Source organism: Alligator mississippiensis, chromosome 1, assembly GCF_030867095.1.
Source record: "Alligator mississippiensis isolate rAllMis1 chromosome 1, rAllMis1, whole genome shotgun sequence".
Classification (NCBI taxonomy): domain Eukaryota; kingdom Metazoa; phylum Chordata; order Crocodylia; family Alligatoridae; genus Alligator; species Alligator mississippiensis.
The window spans coordinates 318,433,294-318,449,984 of NC_081824.1; the positions used below are offsets into that span (position 1 = coordinate 318,433,294).

At 43.8% G+C, this 16,691-nt stretch overlaps 1 long non-coding RNA gene across 1 annotated transcript in view; it reads right to left on the reverse strand.

The window, feature by feature from the left end:
* Positions 1–15,742: 15,742 nt before the first annotated feature.
* The window catches only part of LOC132247747 (uncharacterized), a 148,257-nt gene continuing 147,308 nt past the window's right edge, over positions 15,743–16,691 (reverse strand). Inside the window, exon 4 of the long non-coding RNA XR_009459136.1 lies at positions 15,743–15,857. This is a non-coding gene — a long non-coding RNA (uncharacterized LOC132247747). The remainder of the gene's footprint in view (positions 15,858–16,691) is intronic.

The window sequence follows — 16,691 nt, forward strand, 5'->3', positions numbered from 1 at the left end:
GACCAAGGAAACTGTGATGAAGCCACACTAAAATGCAGTTTGATTTTCAGATACAAATGAGAGTGTCTGAAAGGCAATCATAAAAAATAAGGGGAAGAAAAGAAGCAGCAGCAGCAGCATAAACCCATGCTCCCACAAAAGTTTTCACAGAGGTGAACAAAGGTATGTGAGCACAGGTGAGCAAAGGGAGTGGGGCTGTGCCCCCAGCCCCTTGGGAGCTCCTACAGCTTTAAGCAGCAAGAACACAAAAGTTAAATGCTTGCTGTAATCAACTGAAAACCATAAACTGCAGTGGGCATTAATAATACATGTAAAATTGAACCTGCATTTTTTTTTATTTTGCACATGTAAACAAATTAATGAAGAGTGGGAGAAGCAGCAGAAGCAGAAAACAAGCCAGACCAGCCTGTACAAACACTTGGAGATAACAAGACAGCTGTGGACAACTTTGGATCCAAGACTGTTCAGCTAAATGCAAAACAGTTCAATTTTGGATTGAATACCAGCCACATTTCTGTAGTGATCAAGTCTATTGTGCTGTATGTGCTATCATCATCTAGTCAGACCTGCTCTAATGAAATGGATATTTCAGATCTGGTTCAACCTTGGGGACAGGAAGAATCTCTCAATGTCTTTTAAATGAACCATTTATTCCTCGTTAATCACAACTTTCTTATTATATAAAAATGAGATTGAATTATAGATTGAATGTAAAAGTGAATTACATGTCAAGTGAAAATATAGGTTCTTTAATGGGCTTTTGCTCTGGAGTGACATACACACCAGTCCAGAAGCACTTCCCCCACTGGAGCCTGGCATAGACCTTCTGCTCTGTGGTGACTCTCATGCTCAGTACAAAGCTCTCTGCAAGTCAGAATGCAACACGTGAGCTGTAGTCATGTGCTAAGCACTGGAGCACTTTTCAGAGATGCTCTTAAACACAAATCTCAAATGGGAACACATTAAGTTTGAGGGAGGCAACAATTCTGGTGTGTGATACCTTTTATTGGATCAATTGTATGCTTGGTATAGACAAAGGCAAGTTTTCATGTATCACACTACCCTTCCTCAGGGCACTGGAGCATTCAGACCTAGATATGCACTATGTGCCTTGACCTATGTCTAGCCTTGGGATCAGAGCTCTTCTTATTTCAAGTTTTGTACAGTCAATTATAGGAATGCCAGACCTGCAGGCCACACATACACAACACAATACCATAAGGATGTCAGACACAGGGCACCTCTTTGGCTGAAGGATACAAAAATGTAACTTTGAAAAACATCATTTTGGTTATGTTTAAAATGGATCTTGTTAAGTTCTTAATATATTATTATACAACTACATTATATAGATTTCTCTCTCTCTGCATGTTATCTATAGTAGCCAAATAATATTGATTGTTTATAACATAACATGTTAAGCTCAAGGTAATATTTCTTCCACCAATTATTTTGTCTCTCTCAGGCCTCTGGCAGTTGTTATACTTGAGATGAGCCAACAGTGTGCCCTTGTTGCAAAGAAAGCTAACGGCATACTGGACTGCATTAAAAGATGCATTGCCAGCAGATTGAAGGAAGTGATTATTCCCCTCTATTCAGCACTGGTGAAGCCACATCTGGAGTCCTGTGTCCAGTTTTATGTCCCCCACTACAGAAATAATGCAGACAAATAGGAAAGACCCCAGCAGAGGGCAATGAAATGGTTAGTGGGATGGGGCATATGACTTGTGAGGAGAGGCTGAAGGAACTGGGCTGATTTAATTTAGAAAAGAGAAGACTGAGAAGGGATTTGATAGCAGCCTTCAACTACCTAAAGAGTGGTTCCAAAGAGGATGGAGCTCAACTGTTCTGGGTGGTGGGAGATGACAGAACAAGGAGCAATGGTCTCAAGTTGCAGCAAGGGAATTTTAGGTTAGATATTAGAAAAAAGTTTCTCACCAGGAGGGTAGTAAAGCACTGGAACAGACTAACCAGAGAGATTGTGGAATCTCCATCGATGGAGGTTTTTAAGACCCAACTAGACAAAACCTTGGCTGGGATGATATAGGTGGGGATGGTCCTGCTTTGACCAGGGGGTTAGACTAGATGACCTCTTAAGGTCCCTTCCAATCCTAATTTTCTATGATCTTACATGATTAGTCTACTAAGTAGTAATCCAGCAATGTGTTCAGGGTAGTAATGGTGTAAAATAAAAGGGAAAAATCAGCCACAAAAATATCAAACAAAAAATGTGTAATATTTCTGTTGCAGGTCTCCTTCACAACTTAAAATGAGAATGTGGCAGAGTTAGGATCACACCAGGGTCTCCAACTAACCCAGGTGTGGTGCCCAAAGTTGGCTGATGATCAGCTGCTTGTTTGCATGATCAGGACCATACTGGACCATACTCAAGCCCCAATGTGGTCCCAATCCAGCTGACAATAATCTGTTCATCTGCCTGATCAGAACTGTACCTCGGCTCAAACTGGCCCCAATGCTGTCCTGCCAGCTGACAATCAGTTGGATCAGCACCATACTGGGGCCAGTTGCTGCCTCATTGTGACCCACAGATCCTGCCAATCACCAGCTGATCATCATGCGGCTCTGAGGATCACACTGAGGCTGGTTTGAACCCCCAGTGCACTCCCAGAGCCAGCCAGCGATCAGCTGGTTGTCACACTTCAAGCTTTCAATTTGCTGTGCAAAGAAATCCAGGATCCTGATCTCAGACTGCCCCTGCACTGGCAAGTAAGGTACAGTTGGGTTCTGATCTCTGTTCCCCAAATTGTGTCTCTTGCCATGTTGGGACTGTTGGGACTAAATATCAGATCCCATCGTGCTTTTAAATTAACAACCATCAGTGGTCTCAGAACAATAAACAACACTTCACTTGAAGTGAAAGTCTTTTGCCATAAGCTAAATCTTCCTTGGGCACTATCAGAAACCATGTTTCTTGGCACAGGAAAAATATTTTTCTGTCTGTTTGTACAGTGCCCTAATACAACAGGTATCCATGTTTTAAATTTTTTAGTAAAAAATATTGAGACCATCTGGCCTATGATACATCTCCATCTCTGTACTTTCAGAGGCAATGGAACCAGATCTGGAGATGTATTCCACTGACGCTCAAGAGTACAAAGCATTGCTGGGATGCTCATCGTAAGTGAAGAGCAACATAATAAGTCAGAGCTGTCTACATGAAGTGCTCACAGAGTTTAATGCCACCAGTGTACTCCAGCCCAACAATTCTTATAATACCTTGGGGTACATGACACCCAAGGACATATTGATCCATATGACTACTGGCCTTGTCTACTCATTATTCATAGTAGTAACAGCTGTGCATACAACTTCACACCTATTCTCTTTGCAACTTACATGCTTCAACCAGTACAAGTCTTTTTAGATAGCAATATTATTTTTTCCCCCTCAAAATAGCTTGCTTTTCTAATACAGCTGTTAACTAATGCAGCACTATTTAATACTGTGCCTGCTAAATTATGAATGCCATAAATTCAACAGGCTGACATTGCATTGTCCTTCTAGTTTAAAATCAAATGAATTACTTAAAAAAGAGTCTGTGCAAATGGAACACAGCAGAGAGGGGAAGAAACAGAGAAAGTCTAAGTCCTTCAATAAATAAAAACTTAATAATGCACAGTAAACAGGAAACTACCACAAATGAAAGGAGAAAGGAAAACAATATTAAAAAAAATGTAACAAATCTTCATTTAAGTTTGTTATATATCATTTGAATTTGTTATATACAATTACCCTAATTTTCTATGAATCTATCATTTTAAATCCACCCCCTAACGTTTTTCTGCAGCCAGATAACAAGATATTGTTAAGTTTATTTAGTTTGATAAAGTGTGGAAAAAAACTTCCACTGAGTATTCTGTCAGTAAAAAGAAGAGAGTACATAAATATATATTTCCAAATCCTAATTTAATCAGGATTTGGTTTAGCTATAAATCCCCCTGTTAATATTTATCACGGAGTTTTCCATTCCTATTCTATTCCCATTTCTAAAAGATCTTCAATAATATAATTTTCAGAAGTCAATTTTTTGTTGTTGGCATGTTTTTGTTGTATTTTATTTATTTATTTTTACTGAAACAAAAGCAGCATATTTATTTTTGAATGGGTTGGGGAAAATAAGGCAATTTTGACAAGGCACTGTTCGGGTCAACAATAATTGAGTTTCTGTTCCTCACACTGCCACTGACTTTCTCTGTGACCCTGGCCAAGTCATTTCATGTTGCTGTTTTCTCTCCCACACTTTTGCTATATTGCTGGTTAAGCAGTAAAATATTTTCACCACAGGCTGTCTGTTACTTTGTGTTTGTGCAGTCTCTCACATAGGCTATGCAATTTTAGCTAGGACTTCTAGGTACAAATATAAAAGATGTTTCAGATGCACAGGAAGAGAGAAGCATAATGAATTTTGCCTATCAATTCTTGATTCTCCTACCCTGTGGGATATAAATGGAACATACTTTTAAAGTACATACAGGGCATATCGACACAAGACACTTTGCTTGAGATTACAGCTAATTAATGTGCAGTAAGCATTATTGTCTACAGATACAGACACTTATTGCACAGTAATTTGCTCTAATCACATGTAAATTTGCTACCTGCAAATGCAAGAAGCAGATTTACTCTCAATTACTTACTGTGCAGTAATGCACATGTAGACGCCTGATGGGGAGCAAATGCAGAAGGGGCAAAAGATTGCTCCCTGCCCCTAGGAGCTGCCTGCTGCCAGGGCAGGCTCCACCACTGGAGCCTGCGTGGGGACTATGTCCCCCTGCCGCAGCAGCAGGGAGCTCCCAGCCCCCAGTCCGCAATCATGAGACCTGCAGTCGCAGGCCCGGGGCTGGGAGATCCTCACCTCCCAGCCTGAGCTCCACAGTCATGATAATCTCCCAGCCCGGGCCCCATGACCGAGAAGGATCTCCCAGCACCGGGCCTGCGACTGCAGGTCTCATGATCGCGGACTGGGGGCTGGGAGCTCCTTGCTGCTGCGGCAAGGGGACGTAGTCCCCACGCAGGCTCCAGTGGTGGAGCCTGCCCTGGCAGCAGGCAGCTCCCAGGGGCAGGGAGCAATCTTTTGTCCCTCAGGCTGGGAGATAAGGATCTCCCAGCCCCCACCCTGTGACTGCAGGTTTTGTGATTCTGGAGTGGGGGATGGGAGCTCCCTGCTGCCAGGGCAGGGGGACATTGTCCCCACCTGTGCTCCAGTGGTGGAGCCCATGCTGGCAGCAAGCAGCTCCCGGGGGCAGGAAGCAAAGTCTCAGCCTCTGTCAGGAGACAGCTGTCTCCTGGTCCTGTGCTCCCTGCCAGCCCCTGGACTGCACCTAGTGGGAGCCTAGAGCTCCCCCTAGCTGCAGGGGTCCAGGGCAAGGCCACAGGGAGCAGAAGCAGCCTGCTGCTCCTATATCCCTGCATGTGTAGATGCATGTCTGAGAGAGTATACGCTAGAATATTTTACTCTAGAGTAAACTGCCTTTGGATTATTTGCACATTCAGACCCACCCATATTTAGCAAGTCCTTAGTGAGATTCAAGGCGCAGTCACATTTAACCAAGCTAACATAATCAAAAGGAACAATGAGAACACTCTTAAAGAAAACAATGAGTTTTCCTTAATAAATATTACCATGGGTGACACATACCCCCACCCTGCTACCAGTCCCACCAAATGATGGGGGCGGGGGAGAGTCCCCCGCAGGCAATCCTGCGGGCAGGGGAGAGTCCCCTGCAGGCCATCCTGTGATCGCTGCGATTGCTGCAGCCACTTCCGGGAGCAAGCACCAGCTGATCGCTGCAGTCACTCCTAGAAGCAACTGCAGCCACTTCCAGAAGCAGCTGCAGCAATCAGCCAGCGCTTGCAAAGGGGGCACCTGCGCTCCCACCTGCTTCCCCTGCCCATTGCCTAAGTGGTGAGCACAGCCGGTCAGGGCATGCACTGGCACTCTTGGGATGCATGTGCACCCTCTATGCATTGCCACTGAATATTACAATATAATGCTATACATGCATTAGATTTTTAAAACTTCAAGCTATCTATGGTCCCCTTTTATACAATTCAACAGTTTGTGAAAGAATACTTCAACAGCCTTTCTCCTAGCTCCATCAACTTCCTGACTGGAAATAATGAACAAAACTATGATAATGTGTTTCACATCTCCAAATAACAGAGAAAGCTTCTCTGGTGACTTAAATGACAGGAACTACTCATGGCTATAACGTAAGGCTGCTGAGCCTATGTCCTTTCATAGCATTTATCAGTTCATAGGAAGTTTTGCTAAGTCATGCTCTTTATGCTATCTCCTAAAATAAATGATCCATCTATTGTAATATTTTCCTATATTTGCTTTAATATAGCATGTTTAAAAAAAAAACAAAACCTTTACAATAAAAGTTTGGAACTCATGTAGTAAAATAGGATTGGAAACAAACCTTATTATTACAGTTGACTACCACATTGAACAATATAAAAAAGGAGAAATGGGCTTACTACCATAGAAGGACTGGATACAACCCACTCAAGCAAACAAGCATGAAGCACCACTAACTGCCTTACAGGCAAATGCCAACATTGCCCTATGTCAACAAATTCCATCACAAAAATACTGTCCAACAACATCAAGTATGCAAGTACAGTAACCAAAGTAAGCAACACGCAGAAATGATTAGATATCTGACTCATGAACAACTTAAATCACCCTGTGCCAACTTTAATTAAACAGCCCCTATCTCTGACAATGAGTTTGGCATGGCAATTAAAGTGATCAAGACTGGCAAAACTACAGACCAGATAAAATATTCCTAGAATGCATTACCAAGCTCAGAACCACGATGAAATGATGGCTTCAGAAATTCACATATACATGTCTAGAAAGTAACAGACTTCCAAAAATCTGGAGAAAAGCTGATGTCATTGCTATCCTGAAACCCAATAAACCACCAGAGGATCCAAAGAGTTACCAACCCATCTCACTACTCTGCATTATATACAAACTCATGGAGCGCATAATCCTGAATAGAACAGAATACATCATTGATCCCCAGCTCCCAAAAGAACAATCTGGCTTTCAGAAAAAAGCAGTGTATCACCAATTAAGTTACATTACTTACATCTGACATAGAAAACAGATTTGAAATGAGGCAGGAAATAGGCATGGTCTTTATCAATGTCATCATAGCTGCCTTTGACACTGTATGGAATCAAGACCTCAAATATAAACTGCACTCTATGATACCTGAGCACAAGCTATGTGTTTTCATCACAAATATGACCTCCAGCAGATCATTCAATTCACTACCATCCAAGGAGAAAAAAGCAGAGTATGAACTCTGAAGAATGAAGTCCCCCAAGATCAGTGCTAGTACCAATACTTTTCAGTGTATATACCTCAGACTTCCTACATACAACATCTAAGAGATACATGTATGCTGATGATGTTGCCATAGTAGCCCAAAGAACAGGCATGACAGAACTGGAAAAGACACTGAGTACTGACATGGAACTCATCACTGACTGTCTCCAGGTGGCACTTAAAGTTGAGCGTCACTAAATCAGTATTTTCACTCTTCCACCTGGGCAATTGTTGAGCCACAAGCACACTGAATATCAGAGTAAACAACCACATCCTTCTCCATGAGCACCCCAACCTACCTAGGAGTCCCATCAGATCATTCCCTCACCTATATATATCACATTCAGAAGGTCAGCAGTAAAGTATCTGTACAAGTAGCTGCCTTAAGATATTTAGCCAGCATGACATGGTGTGCCAACTTCAAAGTGCTCAGAACCACCACACTTGCAATGCTATATGTCCCAGCAGAATATTGTGCTCCTGTACAGTCCAGAAGTTGTCACACTAAAAAGCTGAACACTGTACTTAACAGTGTGCTTAAAGCCTAACAAGCTGCACAACTTACAAACATACAAATACACTTCTTGTACTCTCAGACATTAGACCAAGTGATATAAGACAGACCCTAATATCATTACTGGAAAGAGAGGCAAAAGATGATCAAAATCAACTGCTCCATCAACTGTTAACTGAAGATCCAAATAGATGGAGGCTTAAGAGGCTCAAAAGTTGTAAACTGTTTATACATGAAGTCGACAAGTTCCTGGAAGAGACTGGGGATGCTACACCAAACCTATGGGCAGCAATGGAACGGGCTTGACATTGGGAAAGATCAGATTTATTCCTACAACATTTTATACCAACACCAAACAAGTCCCTCACTGGGCACAACCTTGACAGAGATGCATGAGTCAAGCTGAACAGATTGAGATCTGGATACGGACGCTTCAGAACAATACTTCAAAGGATAAACATAGTCTTTCTAGACTTTAAGAAGGCCTTTGACACTGTCTTTCACCCCATCCTCATCAATAAATTAAGTGACTGCGGCACTGATGCCTGCACAGTTGGATGGGTAAAACATTGGCTGATGGGGCGCACCCAGAGAGTAGTGGTGGATGGCTTGTGCTCAACCTGGCGAGATGTGAGCAGTGGGGTACCCCAGGGCTCGGTCCTCGGGCCCGCATTGTTTAACATCTTCATCAATGACTTGGACGAGGGGGTGGAAAGCACGCTGTCCAAGTTTGCTGATGACACTAAGATGTGGGGTGAGGTGGACACACTTGAAGGGAGAGAGATGCTGCAACTAGATTTAGACAGACTACAAAAGTGGGCAGATGAGAATAGGATGGGGTTCAACATAGACAAATGCAGGGTGCTGCACCTTGGGAAAAGGAATCCACAGCATACATACAGGCTGGGGAGTTCCCTTCTTGAAAGCACAGGGGCGGAAAGGGATCTTGGAGTCATTATTGACTCCAAGATGAACATGAGCCACTAATGCCAGACCACAGCCAGCAAAGCCAACCGCATCTTGTCATGCACCCAAAGGTGCATCTCAAGCTGGTCCAGAGAGGTGATACTCCGCCTCTATGCAACTTTGGTCAGGCCACAGTTGGAGTACTGCATCCAGTACTGGGCACCGCACTTCAAAAGGGATGTGGCCAGCCTGGAGAGGGTTCAGAGGAGGGCCACCCGCTTGGTGAGAGGGCAGCAGGACAGGCCCTATGAGGAGAGACTGAAGGACCTGAACCTGTTCAGCCTCAGCAAGAGGAGGTTGAGGGGGGACCTGGTGGCTGCCTACAAGCTTATCAGGGGGGATCAACAGCAAATAGGCAGAGCTCTTCTCTCCCCAGCACCACCTGGGGTGACAAGGAACAATGGTCATAAGCTGATGGAGAACAGGTTTAGGTTACAGATCAGAAGGCAATATTTTACAGTTAGGGTGGCCAAAATCTGGAACCAACTTCCCAGGGAAGTGGTCCTTGCCCCTACGTTGGGCAAATTCAAGAGGAGGTTGGATGATCACCTGTCTGGGGTCTTGTGAACCCAGCATTCATTCCTGCCTGTGGCAGGGGGTCAGGCTAGATGATCTGTTCAGGTCCCTCCTGACCCTTGCTACTATGAAACTATGAAACTTCTTGGACAGCCTCCTGCGTGAATGCAACATCCAGCAAACAGCATAGCACTTAATTAAAAGCTGCAGTCTTTACAAATGCACAGATGGGGCAGATGGAATCCATACATTGAACAATAGTACCAGACAGTGGCTCATAGATTTGAAAGAAAGAATCTTTCCTGATTTAGCTGTCCACCATAGGCACTATTACAGTGCCTAACCACTAGGGCTAAGTACAGACAGTCAAAAAGCCTGAGGCCGTATTGATTCAATCTTTGCAGGTTAGTCTAAGCTGTGTAAATTGAGTTATTCTCCAGACATCCGCCTTTGAATCTGAAAATGCAGCCACATGCCTGCAGTGGTCCAGGCAAGAAGCTGGTGGGGAGGGGTGCTAGAGCACAACTCCCTGCAGAGCTGGAGCAGACAGCTTGCGTCAAGGCAAGCCTGCCCACCCTGCAAGGGGCAGTTTGCAGGGGAGGTGCAAAGCATTTTGAGATGCTAAGGGATTGTGAGTCATCTTGAATCTGGAGGGGATCTGGGACAGAGTTCAATAAATTGATTTAACCTAAATCAGTGAAGTCTGATACTACATCCATCCAGGTTTATCTTAAACTGGTTTTGGCCAATTTGGAAGTGGTTAATGTGAATTGAACTTCTGGTGTGTTACAAATCAGAACCATTTTCCAATCACTTATATGGGTTTACGTGTAATTTCTGCCCTTAGCCCAGGTGGCAGGGGAGCTGGCCTGTTTGTGTTGAGCAAACAGCTCCCTGGGGATAATTAGAGCTGAGGACATATGCTGCTTAGCCCAGTGATTCTCAACTCAGGGGCCACACCACCCTGGGGTGCCTTGAGATCCATTTAGGGCTGTATAAAAGATAAAAGCAACCTGGCCAGGGAGCACAGCAGGCTAGGCAGGGTACAGCAGCTGGAGGTTGCTGGGGCAAAAGACTAATGGAGCAATTAGCAGGCACCTTCAGGCAGTCATCTGACTGGAGGATGGCAGGGCCCTGGGAGTGTATAAGCCCAAGGCTGGGGCTGATAAAGGAGTCTCTCCTTGGAAGTTGCAGAGGAAGGAGCTCTTGCCCAGGAGAGCCACCTGGGGATGTTAGGCTGACTGCTTTGCTGCCTGCAGAAACAGAGAGGCTTGGGGAGCTCACAAGGAGCCCAGGCTGGGAGGTATGCTGTATTAGCAAGTGAAGGTTTACACTCTTAATGGAGCAGAAGGCTGTTATCCCTTCATGTTTATGTTGTAGCCCAGGGGCTTATGTTTATGTTGTGTCTACACTGGTGGTTTAGATTGGGATTGTAGGGGGTGGTTTATGGAGGTCCCATTAGTGCCCCAGAAGTGGGCAGAAAGTGTAAGGATGTAGAGCAGACAGGGGCAGGGGACTGCTGACCAGAATGGAGCTAGTGCCTCAAAGCCAGGTCTGACACAGTGGGCCTAGGCTAGAAGGCCTAGCTAGATTACAGGTCTGGAAGCCGAAGAGGCCATAGCCCCAGAGAGAACAAGGTTATAGTAACAGCCGTGAAGCTTGGGATGTGATGTAGGGGAGGATTTGGAGCCACACAATTAGCTCCTAAAGCTTGAGGTGCCCTGCATGGCACAGTTAGAGTGAGGCCAAGCAAGGGCCCCGGTGACCAGTGAGGACAACTAGGATACCAGGGACCCTAGTAGGGGGAGGTTCTGTGGAACTGGGGCCACACAAGTCCGTGGGTAACCTTCCTATTTATCACTATACCATCAAGGTGTGGCAGAAAAGATGGGAAGGCACCCTAGGGGCAGAGCGAGACAATTGCAGAGCCACCAGGGGCATCACTGCCACCCCTGGGATCCTGATGTGTTACAGGATGTCGCACAACATTAGCACTGTAGGTGTGCAAATATGATTCACAAAATAAACCCAAAGATTTCAAATAAGAACTTGTAGTGGTAAACAGACCACAACAGGTCAGAATTTGAGTTCTTTGCTATAGAAATTGCTGTATTTTTTCCATACTGGAAAAAATTAATGTAAACTAAGAGCTGACTTCTTGAGGGGTGCCTTGAACCTAAAAAGGTTGAGAACCAGTGGCTTCCACCAATGTAGCTTGCACGTTCTTGTTTCCTGGCTTTGAAGAGTAACTTACCCCAGCATAGAGTGATCTATTCTAGTGTAGGGATGTACATTGTATATTTACTACAATGTAAAGGCAGATTATCAGTGTAAATGTATCATGTGTTCACAGCCCCAAGCTTGTACACAATAACAAATTATCTAAGATAATATGCGCAGAGCAGACTTCAGTGTAGGATAAAAGCTACAGTATAATAATACCCTTTGCACCTTTACAGAAAACTTAATAGACAAATTTTCAATGACAGTTTAATGATCCATGTGCATAAAGGTATGCATCTGCAAGCCTCTGCTTGTGTAGTGATCTAGCATAATTGTGCAGAAGTGACACTTTACCTACACATTCAAAGGCTACTTCGTTTTCCAAAAACAAAATTGGATCCGTTTACATGCATGAAAAAATATCCAAACTTGAATGCATCTTTGTACATGCATGTGAAGTTCTACTTACTTATTTAGAGGTTATCCTTCTATATAACCTTACCTCATTTTCTGAGCTAAAAGTAAGAGTACATCATTAGGAATCTACAATACCATTTCAGAATTCCCTGTGCTATACACTAGAGTGCTGTACAAAGTAATGACTTGACAGTGTAGAATATAATCAAGTGTCAGGGTCTCATTGCAACTATAAAGAGATAAACATTTGTTTAAGCTACTGAAGAAAATCCTGCTATTCATTTTGCATCTCTTTCCCAAAGGGAAAATGTATATAAGGGAGAGAAAATTCGCTGCCTACAGATGAAGTTCCCATTAAACGGCCTACGTATGCAGAAGATATCTAAAAGAGATGCGAGAAGAGCAGTAGATGTGGTATTACTTGGCTTTAGTAAGGCTTTTGACAGTCTCCCACAACATTCACATTAACAAGCTCACCTCAGTTCCCAGAAAAATCATGGAGCAGGTCCTTAAAGAATCCATTTCAAAACACTGCATTTCAAAACACTGGAGGAGAAAAAAGTGATTAGGAACAGTTGGTATGGATTCACCAAGGGCAAGTCATGCCTGACCAATCTGATTTGCCTTCTATAATGAGAACTGCCTCTATGGATGTGGGAAAAGCAGTGGATTTGATAGACCTTGACTTTAGCAAGACTTTTGATAGCATCTCCCACAGCATTCTTGCAAGCAAGCTGAGGAAGTATGGGTTGCGTGAATGGACTGTAAAGTGGAAAGAAAGTTGGCTGGATTGTTTGGCTCAACAGGTAGTAATCAATGGCACAATGTCCAGCTGGCAGCTGGTATCAAGTGGAGTGCCCCAGGGGTCAGTCCTGGGGCTGGCTTTGTTCAATATATTCATTAACAATCTGGAAGATGGAATGGATTACACCCTCAGCAAGTATGTGGATGACACCAAGCTGGGGGGTAGTGGGTATCCTGGAAGGTAGAGCTAGGATTCAGAGTGACCTAGACAAATTAGAGTCTTGGTCCAAAAGAAATCTTATGAGGTTTGGTACAGACTGAGTGTAAAGTCCTGCATTTAGGACAGAAGAATCCAATGCACTGCCAGAGCCTGGGGACTGACTGGCTAAGCGGCAGCTCTGCAGAAAAGGACCCAGGGTTCACAGTGGACAATAAGATGGATATGAGGCAGCAGTGTGCCCTTCTTGCTAAGAAGGCTAACAGCATACTGGCTGCACTAGTAGGAGCGTTGTCAGCTAATCAAGGGAAGTAATGATTGTACTCCATTTGGCACTGGAGAGGCCACATCTGGAGTACTGTGTCTAGTTTTGCACCCACCCCCCCCGAAAAAAAAAAACCAAACCCACACATGCACGCATGCACACACACACTATAGAAAGGAAGTAGACAAGTTGGAGGGAGTCCAGAGGCGGCCAGCAAAAATGGTTTGGGGGCTGGGGCACATGACTTGAGAAGATAGGCTGAGGGAACTGGGCTTATTTAGTCTGCAGAAGAGGACTGAGTGGATTTGACAGCAGCCTTTAACTACCAGAAGGGTGGTTCCAAAGAGATTGGAGCTAGATTGTCCTCAGTGATGACAGAACAAGGAGCAGTGGTCTCAAGTTGCTGCAACTTGAGACCCTTGCTCCAAGGTAAGCTTAGTTTGGATATTAGGAAAAAAATTCTCACTAAGAGGGTGATGAAGCGCTAGAAGAGGTTACCTAGAGAGGTGGTGGAATCTCCATCCTTGGAGGTTTTCAAGGCCCAGCTTGGCAAAGCCCTGGCTAGAATGATCTAATTGGGGATGATCCTGCTTTGAGCAGGGGCTTGGACTAGATGGTCTCCTGGTCCTTGGGTCCCTTCCAACCCTAATTTTCTATGATTCTATAAAAATTCCAACTAGATAGAAACACTGTAAGGTGGATTTATAACTAGTTGGATAACTATATTAAATGAGTAGTAATCAATGCTTCAATATCTAGTTGAGAAGCCATAGTAGGGTTCCCCAGGGGCTGCCCTGGGTCTGGTATTGTTCAACTTCGTCATTTAATTATTTGAATGACAGGATTGAGTGCATACTCTGCACATTTGCAGATGACACTAAGTTGGGTGGAGTTGCAGGCACTGTGGAGATCAGGGCTAAGATCTATAGCAACCTAGATTGACTGGAGAAATGGTCTGCAATCAATCGGATGAGATTCAACAAGGACAAGTTTGAAGTCTGCAATTATTCTGTCCCAGGTGCATGTACACATGCAGACTGGGGAATGATTAGTTCAGGGCTGGTCTTGGGGGGAAAATGGCACCCTGAGCGAACTTGTATGTTGGTGTCCTTTCTTTGAATGCAAGTATGTCGTAGTGTTGGCAGAAGTTTCAGATATAAAACTTGAGGAGGAGCTTCCAGTGCTTGATTGAATGACTTGCTTCCCCACAAGGAAGCAGTACTGCTTCTTGTGAAAGCAAGGTAGGTGGACTGGAGCAGCCACCACCCCAGCTGCATGTGCCTGTCCCAGCTCTCCTTGAGCACTAGCTGGAGGCAGGAAGTGGGCTCTTCCTGCTTGGGGTGAGGATTGACCAGGGTGGGCAGGGCAGGATGAGAACACTACTGTATGATCCATGTGCATATTCACATGCTACTCACTCAGGCTGGCCAGTGTATGTGTGTGGCACTCCCCTGACCACAGCAGCCTGGGCAGTTTCTCACATCACCTACCTGTAAGGCTGGCCCTGGATTGATTAGGCTGCAATGCTGCAGAGAACCTGCAGGTTACAGTACACCATAAAATGAATATGAGCCAACAATGTGCTCTTCTTACAAGAAAGAGCAACAGCTTACTGTGTTGTATTAACAGGAGTGTCACTTGTAAATCAAAGTAAGTGATTCTTCTGTTCAGCACTGGTGAGGCCTCACCTGGAGCACTGTGTCCCATTTGGGGTCCCACACTTCAAGAGAAATGTGAATAGATTAGAGAGTCCAGCAGAGTGACAAAAATAATTAGAGGCCTGGGAAGCGAGACTTATGAGGAAAGGCGGAAAGAGTTAGGGTCATTTAGTCTAGAGAAGAGAAGACCAATACGTGATTTGATAAACATTTTCAAATACCTACAGGACGATTATAGAGAAGTTGGAAAAGGGGGGGGGGGGCGTTCTGTGGCTGTAGGGGACAGGATTAGGAGCAAAGGCTTCAAGATGCAGAAGGGGGACATTTTAGGTTTAAGATTAGGAGGAAGTTTCTGACTATGGGGGAGGTCAAGCAAAGGAACAGGATACTGAGAGAAACTGTGGAATCTCCATCCTTGAAAATGTCAAGAGCAGGTTGGACAGAAGTTTGGCTGGAGTGGTTTTGCCAGACATGAACCTGCCTTGAACAGGAGATTGGACTAGGTGACCTTATCGGGTCTATTCCCACCATACTTTCCTATGAATCAGCCCATGCCACCTCTCACAGTCCTGGTTTGAGACACAAACACATACAGCTTCCTTCATACCTTTAGCCTCACAGGGCAGCTATACATATTTAAATACATAGCTCATAAAATGTAAGTATTTGTACATGGACTTATCGTGATATAAATAGTTGTGTACAGGTTTTTTCAGACATATTTATATATTACATTTAATTGTGAAAGTTAAACAGCTCACATTTGAAATAAATATGTGCAAGACAGAGTATATGCTATGGATAAGACAAAATGCTTCCGTACTATCCTCAACTGTACAGACAACCAGTGCTGTGACTGGACAAATTATTATGTCTCTTCTTCTCTCTGTTCCCTGTTCCTCACCTCTGAAGTCTTCAGAGCAGCTTCTGCCTTCTTACCATGTGAGGTCTATCACAGTGGGTCTCTAATCCTGTTGTAATACAAAGTAATAATAAACGAGTTTCACAAATTCAGTTATTACAGCACTAATTAAATTAGCATTTTCTTGCATAAAACAAACTTTTTCCCCAAAAATTAGCAAGGAAAAGCAGTTTCTGTCTCTGGAGGAAAGTGAAAGTAACTCTGGTTACTTAGAGGGCTCCCAGGCTGCTGGCTGTGGGCACTTCCTTTTTTTCCCCCCATGCAACAGAGGCTCATTCTGCAGAAGCTGCTACTGAGTTACTCACCACTACTGCCTAGTATGTTCAAGAAAAGATTTTTTTTTCTTAACTCTGCCTTCAAAAAAAAAAAAAAAGTGCATCTCTCTTAGGGGCATGTTGTATGCGAGTAAATACAGCATTTTCAATAGGCACACCCCAAATCAGTACCCAGAGAATGAAAGGGTATGTCTACACCAGAGTGGGTGGTGGTGCCAAGCTCCCAGCCATGAAAACTGAGAATTTGGGGCTGTTCAGGGCTGGATCTGAACCAATCAGTTCACAGCAAATTTTGATCCGCTGGATTGAAGGTTTTGTCGGGTTTTTAAATATGTTATTTTTGTCTTTTAAAATCTAACTGAAATAACACACAACAAAAAAAACCTAACTTTACTTATCAGTGGATGATCTCCAGTGACCTGACCTTAGCAAATACAAGTTGTTATATCAGCCTCAAGATCTATATTGCCCCAGGCTGATATATTTTTGACAAGTACTAGAATATACAAATTATCTACCTTCCTTGTGAAATACATATTTTTGTTTGCCTTATTTTTACTGGTGGAGGGAATAAATATTTTCTCATATGCTGTGGTGGAAGTCTGGCT